Genomic DNA, 8,341 nt, shown 5'->3' on the forward strand with positions numbered 1-8,341 from the left:
ACAATAGTAAAACCCACAACTTTCTCCTGCTCAGTAACTTCTGTATCCACCTGTCGTTCACACAGTTTCTATCAATTATTTGTCATTTACAAAATATACTGCTTCAATCCTGATTCATCCAAGGGAGATGATGAAGTAGATGACAATAAGAACATCTATACCAAAAACTGACATTAGGAATTCACTTCATAGATCAAAGCAAGCTAGCAAAGTAAGCCTACCCCATGCTTGAGAAGAACAGTAACATATGGCAACTCTACCCTTCTGCAAATCATAGAATCACCAGGGTTGGAAAAGACCCACAGGATCACCCAGTCCAACCATTCACCCATCACCAGTAGTTCTCACTAAACCATGTCCCTCATTGCAACGTACAGACATTCCTTGAACACCTCCAGGGTCAGTGACTCCATCACCCCTCTGGGCAGCCCATTCCAGTGCCTGACCACCCTTTCAGAGAAGTAGTATTTCCTAACGTCCAGCCTGAACCTTACCTGGCACAGCTTGAAGCCATTCCCTCTACTCTTATCACTGGTTACACGAGAGAAGAGGCTGACCCCCAGCTCACTACAACCTCCTTTCAGGTAGTTATAGAGAGCAATAAGGTCTCCCCTGAGCCTCTTCTTTTCCAGATTGAACAATCCCAGCTCCTTCAGCTGCTCCTCATAAGGGCTGTGCTCCAGACCCCTCACCAGCTTTGTTGCCCTTCTCTGGACACACTCCAGGGCCTCAATGTCTTAGAGTGAGGGGCCCAAAACTGGACACAGTACTCGAGATGCCGCCTCACTAGTGCTGAGTACAGAGGGACAATTACTTCCCTGTTCCTGCTGGCAACACTGTTTCTGATGCAAGCCAGGATGCCATTGGCCTTCTTGGCCACCTGGGCACACTGCTGGCTCATGTTCAGTCTAGCATCAGTCAATACCCCTAGATCCATTTTCTCTACACAGTCTTCCACCCACTCTGCCCCAGGCCTGTAGCATTGTAGCCTGGGGTTGTGTCTCACTCCAATTTATAGGAGGGAGAGGAGGTTCTTTGTAATATATATACCCGGTGTGAGATTAAGAAACAACGGTTCAAATGTTGGTCCGACCAGTTTACTACAAATGTTAACCAGGGAGATGGGAGAAAGGGGGGACGGACGCTATTACAAGTTAGGGTAAAGGGGGAGGGAGGGAAGGTGATAGCAAAGAATAGGAAAGAAGCACAAATCGTTTAAAGTGGGGATAAGTCACCACCAAGATCCAGCAGCGGTCTGTTGCACGCCGTTCTGATGGTCTGAGGCTGAAGGGCAGGAGCAGCGAGGCCAGTCTTGGGCAATGAGAGGGTGCAGGTACCGGGTGGGTCCAGGAAGAAGCCGCAGAGTAAGTCCAGGAGGAAGCAGCAGATGTCAGGTAGCAGGCCCAGGGAAGTCTGTCAGCATGCAGTCCGTAGTGAGGGATCTGATGGCAGACACCCTGAGTCCATCAGCATGCAGGCCTTTCGTAGTGAGGGATCTGATGGCAGAAACCTATCCTCATGGTTGTTGGACCCTCTTTTATCCTCCTTTTTTCCTGCCTACATGGCATCCCTGGGTGCTTGAGCAAGAGTCATGTGCGTACCTCCTGAGATGGCCATCTTCCTTGAGGTAAGTCCACACAAAAAAACATTTCCCAGCCATTATTGGCAGCTCTCTCGTTGCCCCTGGCCTTGTCCATCTGTGCTCCTTAAATTTCACAACCCTTTGCCAGGACCTGTCCATCAGTGTCCTCCAGACAGAAGATTTCTCTACCTTTGCCCAGGACTTGCCTGGACTTGTTCCTCAGCAAACTTTTGTGATATAAAAGAATAGTCTCTTACAGGTTGTTATGGCCAAAGTGCAAGACCCAGCATTTGGTCTTGTTGAACCTCATCCCATTGGCTTCAGCCCAGCTATCCAGCCTGCCCAGATCCCTCTGTAGGGCCTCGCTACCCCCAGGGAGATCAACACTTCCAGCCAAGTTGGTGTCATCTGCAAACCTACTGAGGGTGCACTCAATGCCCTCATCCAGGTCATCAGTAAAGATATTAAACAGGACAGGCCCCAGCACCGACCCCTGGAGAATACCACTCGTGACCGGTTGCCAGCTGGATTTAACACCATTCACCACCACCCTCTGGGCCCGGCCCTCCAGCCAGTTCCTTACCCAGCCAAGAGTGTATCTGTCCAAGCCACGGGCTGCCAGCTTCTGCAGCAGAATACTGTGGGAGACAGTGTCAAAGGCTTTGCTGAAGCCTAAGTAGACTACATGAACAGCCTTTCCCTCATCCACCAGACGGGTCACTAGATCAGGTTGATCAAGCAGGACCTGCCCTTTGTAAACCCATGTTGGCTAGGCCCGATCCCCTGGTTGTCCCGTACATGCTGCTTGAAATGGATGCCTGTGTGTGTGAGAGTGTACATATGTTGACTAAAACTCATAATCCTCTGCGCTGCTGTGAGTGCACAGTCTGCTTGCCTCTGCTCCTGAGACATCCTGTCACTCAGATCCAAACATACCATGAAACAGCACCGCTCAGCTTTAGCCACACTCAACAAGTCAGGATGTTTGCTGGCTAAGGAAAGCAATGCCACTAGTGGTGCTCCAGCAGGCTTGCCCACTGATGTTGATTCTATCCGACATGTAACTTTACAATTGCATTGATTTTCTATGATTAGCCCAAAGGCATGGTTGTGAAGATTTTAAAAGCATGTGTTGTATGAACCACAGTAATCTTGCAAAAATCAATACATCAGAGCATAAAAAAGTTGAAGATTCTCTCTAATCAGTTACTGGTACATACAGAATGGGACCCTCAGGGATTCTTTTCCGGGTTTCAGGAGCTTGGGCCATGAACCAGACATGTGTTTGTTCTTTTCTTACTGGGTTTAATAGCCTTGGTTGTCATGCTATGTTTGCCTTGTCTCTTTTCTTATGTTCAGCACATGAACAATCGAAGCCTTGACTGAGTCATGATAACCTAAATGCATCTGGCAGTACTGTTACAAAGTGCTATACAAAATGAGGAAGAAAGCTCTAAATCAGGTGGTTGGGATGCTGTGTACAAGGTGTGATTATGTTATTATGTTATTATGCTATTATATTGTTCTCCTACATAATCCACGATTAGATGGTTTTGGACCTGCTTTGAAAGCTGGATGCTCACAAGTCCATGGGGACAGATGGATTGCACCCTAGAATACTGAGGGAGTTGGCGGATGTGGTTGCCAAGCCACTCTCCATCATCCTTCAGCAGTCCTGGCTAACTGGAAATCTCCCAGTGGACTGGGGACTGGCAAATGTGATGCCCACCTTCAAAAGGGGCAGGAAAGATGATCCTGGTAGCTACAGACCTACCAGTCTCACCTCGGTACTGGGGAAGGTTATGAAAAGGATAATCTCAGGAGCTGTCAGGGACCAGTTAAAGGTCAACCAGGGGGTCAGGCCCAGTCAGCATGGGTTTACGAATGGTAGATCCTGTCTGACAAACCTGACTTCATTCTATGACAAGGTGACCCGCTTAGTGGATGAAGGTAAGGCTGTTGATGTGGTCTACCTGGACTTCAGTAAAGCCTTTGACACTGTCCCCCACAACACTCTTGTGGAGAAGCTGGCTGCCTACAGTTTAGATGGGTGTACGCTCTGCTGGGTGAAATACTGGCTGGATGGCTGGGCCCAAAGAGTTGTGGTCAATGGATTTATATCCAGTTGGTGGCTGGTCACGAGCGGTGTCCCCCAGGGCTCAGTACTGGGGCTGCTTCTATTTAACATCTTTATTAACGTTCTTAATGAGGGGATTGAGTGCACCCTCAGTAAGCTTGCAGATGACACCAAGCTGGGAGGCAGTGTTGATCTGCCAGAGGGCAGAAAGGCACTACAGAGGGATCTGGACAGACTGGATTGATGGACCAAGGTAAACTGTGAGTTTTAATAGGGCCAAGTGTCAAGTCCTGCATTTTGGTCACAACAACCCCAGACAACTCTACAGGCTTGGGAAGGAGTGGCTGAAAAGCTGCCCAATGGACAGGGACCTTGGTGTACTGATGGACAGTCATCTGAATATGAGCCAGCAGTGTGTCCAGGAGGCCAAGAAGGCCAATGGCATCCTGGCTTGTATCAGGAATGGTGTGGTGAGCAGGACTAGGGAAGTCATCCTGCCCCTGTACTTGGCACTGGTGAGGCCTCACCTCGAGTACTGTGTTCAGTTTGGGGCACCTGAATAGAGAAAGGACACTGAGGTGCTGGAGCAGGTCCAAAGAAAGACAGCAAGGCTTGTGAAGGGCTTGGAGAATATGCCCTATGAAGAGAGACTGAAGAAACTGGAGCTGTTTAGTCTGAGGAAAAGGAGACTGAGGGGAGACCTTATTGCTCTCTTCCAATATCTGAAAGGTGCTTACAGCGAGAGTGGGGTTAGTCTCTTCTCTCTGGTCTCAGGTGACAGGATGAGGGCAAATGGCCTCAAGTTGTGCCAGGGTAAGTTTAGGTTGGATATCAGGAAAAACTTCTTTATAGAAAGGGTTGTTAAGCACTGGAATAGGCTTCCCAGGGAGATGGTTGAGTCACCATCCCTGGATGTGTTTAAGAACCATTTGGATGTGGTGCTCAGGGACATGATTTAGTGGAGGGTTATTAGAGTTAGGGTAGTATGGTCATGTTGTGGTTGGAGTTGATGATCTTTAAGGTCATTTCCTACCTGAGCAGTTCCATGGTTCTATGTTTCTGTGTTATTGATATGATTAGTGTTATTATTTTGTAGTATGTTATTAGTTTGCTATTAAAAAAAAAGGGGAAATTGTGGGAATACAAGAAAGACTATTCAGAGCAGAAGCTGTGCAGCAGAATAACAACATGAGAAAGCCAAGCTGAGAACCAAGGACACCTCCAAAAGAAGAAGAAAACAGTCAAGTAAGCTGTGTGATGGCCGTGTGGTGATGACCCCGATTGGAGAAAGAGAAATAAGGGTGGGAAGGATACAGGAGAAAACTTGTGAATGTATGTAAGGGATGTGAGAACCTGTAATAAATCATTTGGATCATTCACATCTGAGTCTGTCCCTCTGACGCTGCAAGTACACTCTTTGCTGAGTAAGGAGCTGGCGGGAGGGCCAGGCCCAGAGAGTGGTGGTGAATGGAGTTAAATCCAGCTGGCGACTGGTCGTGAGTGGTGTTCCCCAGGGGTCGGTGCTGGGGCCTGTCCTCTTCAATATCTTTATTGATGACTGGGAGTGATGGCAGCCAACCCCCTGCCTGTATAAATGCAGCCCTGAGGGAATGCTGTGAAGAGGACACACAAACAGGGAGTGCTCGTTAGAAGGGCGTGCTCGGCATTAGCACAGGCAGTTAGTGCGGGGCAGAGAAGGTGAGCAGGGAGGTTCCTCTCTTCTCCTCTCTCCCGTCTTCCTTTCTTCCTTTGAGAACTCTAGGGTGTTACTATCTCTTTATTTATCACAGTGGACACCTGTCACAGAGGCTGGGTGGAGGCAGCGACCCAAACTGAGGGGACACAGCCTCTCTGGGCTCATGCGTGCACCGAGGTGGACAATCCGAGGGGTGAGGCAGCAGTCCCAACTACTGACTGTGGAGAGCTCTGTAATCTGGAGGTTCTCCCCATGGGTCCTGAGGGAGGAGAGGGCTGTCATGGCTGCAGGTGTGTCCTATTCAAGGAGCTGCTTGAGCAGATGGCCAGGCTGCAGTGAGAGATCAGCAGCCTGAGGGGCTCCCAGAAGACTCTGAGGGAGACAGATAGGAGGAGGTGTGAATTTACTCCCATTGCAGACACGCTGCCTCCTCTTAAGTCCCTGCAAGTGGAAATAGCCAATCCAGGTGCTCACCTGCAGGGCTAGACAACTTGTGAGAGGAAAGGGGTTGGACCCTCATTTCTGCTTGAAGCAGGAGACGTCTGCCCCCAACACCCACAGTCCCACCTACCCCTGCAGGTTTCCCTGCAGTGTCCCTAAGTAATTGATTTGAGGCTCTCAGGCCAGACAGGGACGAGGGTCTGGAAAGTAATCCAAACCCATGCCCTGAGAAGCACGTTGAGAATACAGGGAGTAACAAGCATAGGGAGCGGGGCCAATCAGGGCACTGCATCAATACCAGTGCCACCAAAAAAGGGTGGAGAGTCTTAATAATTGGGGACTCCTTACTGGGGGGCACTGAGGTTCCCCTTTGCTGCCCGGATATTCTCTCCAGAGACATGTGCTGTCTTCCAGGGGCACATATTAGAGATATTAGGAAGGCTCTACCACAGCTCATTAAACTGGAAGACCACTTTCCTTTTATTGTCCTTGAGGCTGGGTCCCAGGATGCTGCAATGAGGAAACTAAAGGATGTATAAAAGGACTTTGGAAAGATGTTGAAGGGATCAGGGGTGCAGGTAATGTTCTCCTATGTCCTTCTGATGTGTAGCTGGGACCCAGGAAGATGGGTAAACAACTGGCTGAGGGAGTGGTGTCTTGACAAAGGCTTTGGGTATTTTTATCTTGGGCAGGCCTCTGAGAAATTGGGTAAGTGGGTTCCTGATGGACTCCAACTGAGCAAGGGAGCCACAAGTGTTCTGGGGAGCAAGCTCGCCGGATCGATTACCAGGGCTTTATTCTAGGTCTGAAGGGGGAAGGGAGGGGAGTTAGATGCAACAGAGAAGGGCTGAGGGATGTTGTCGCCGTTGGAGATTGCTGGGAAAAACCTGAATTGTCCCATAGGATCGTGCGAGGACTCCTCTATAGAGACATACTTGGTTAGTGGAGGACATGACTACGTGAGCATAGGCTAAGGCCTATGTGCTGTGGTGTATGTGATACTGACTCTGGTCAGTCACAGTCCTTGACAAAGTCAGCAAGAAAAGGGAGATGCATAAACAGAAAAAGTGCTGCATTAGCAGAAGAGCAAAAAGTTACAATTCAGGGTGAGGTAAGAAGTTGCTTGTTGCCAAGGAATCAGAGAAGAAACTTAGGTGCCTGATTGCCTCGTGCCATCTACATGCTAACCAGTCGATTATGGATTCACACCTGCATCCAAGTATGCTTTGTATTATTTAAGAATTGTATTTTTTCCAATAAACTGCCTCTGTTATCGCTTTCATAAAGTGCCAGAGTCTCTTTTTCTTCTCTCAACACTCTTCAGAGAAGCTCGTGTTGCCAATACCCCGTCCAAAATCTTCTTGTGTCCCTCTAGGAGTAACTGCACCTGCTGCTTCCCTTAAGTGTGTGTATACCAATGCAAGTAGTATGGGAAATAAATAGGATGAGCTGCCCACAGAGGTGATAGAGTCACTGTCCCTGGAGACGTTTAAGGAGAGCAGATGTAGTATTTAGGGACATGGTTTAGCAGGCAATATTGGTGGTATGTAGACAGTTGGACTAGATGATCTTGGAGGTCTTTTCCAACCTTAATGATTTTATGATCGTTTCTCTCAGATAAACTGCCTTAAATATAATCGTTCCCATCATTGTAACTACTATACAGAAATCCGCAAGGAAAGGAAAGCACTGCAATGATCAATCTAGCTTGCACTGCCACAGTGCTGGCACACTGCTAGTTATAATTCCTTCCCCAAAAACTTGAAGTCATGTTAGATCACCTAGCTCTGTAGTCATGAGACGCACAGGTGCTGTCAGTAGTGAGCAAAAGTAATTTTAACAGCTATGCTCCCAGACTCAGTGCTGAACTCCCATCACAGCAACTAAGGAGAGACCAAGATTTAATGGTAGCTGTTCGGTTCTCCAAGTTTATTTCAGTTGAGCTGCCTTCCAGAGTGCCTGGGATTGTAGTAGCTTTCCTTGTAGCTTCAGCACAGACTTGTTCTGCCAGTACCCATTCCTAGCTCATGAGTCAAGAAATTGCAATCCCACATGCTGTAGCTTTCTACCAAGATCTTAACTCATGAGCTGCTACAGTCAATCATTCTTCAGTAGTTTTCTTAATTAGTTGTCACTTGACAGTATTCACTCAAGCTTCCTGAATGCTGCCATTACAGAGGATTTCATCAAATTTAAAGCCCATCTTTATAAAGACTTCAGAAGGAGACAATTAAAATGATTAACTGATTGCAATAGAAAAACAGCGCATTACATGACTGTTGTAATCCCACCGCCACTACTCTGAAAGACTATTTTGGCTATTTTATAAAGAAAGGCTCGTTCCAGGAAATATACAGTGTATTGGATCTATAACTGATTCTGCACTTTGGTTGTAGGACCACATATTATGGTAACTCAGATTAGTTTTGAAATGTATCATTTATAGCAGCTTGCCAGCTACCTTGCCTGACCTCTTTCCACCGTTCCCCAGTGCCCCCTACCCAAACAATGCTGCAAGCTGTACCAAAGCACTGAACAAGTGAGG

This window comes from Gallus gallus, chromosome 1, assembly GCF_016699485.2.
Source record: "Gallus gallus isolate bGalGal1 chromosome 1, bGalGal1.mat.broiler.GRCg7b, whole genome shotgun sequence".
Lineage (NCBI taxonomy): Eukaryota > Metazoa > Chordata > Aves > Galliformes > Phasianidae > Gallus > Gallus gallus.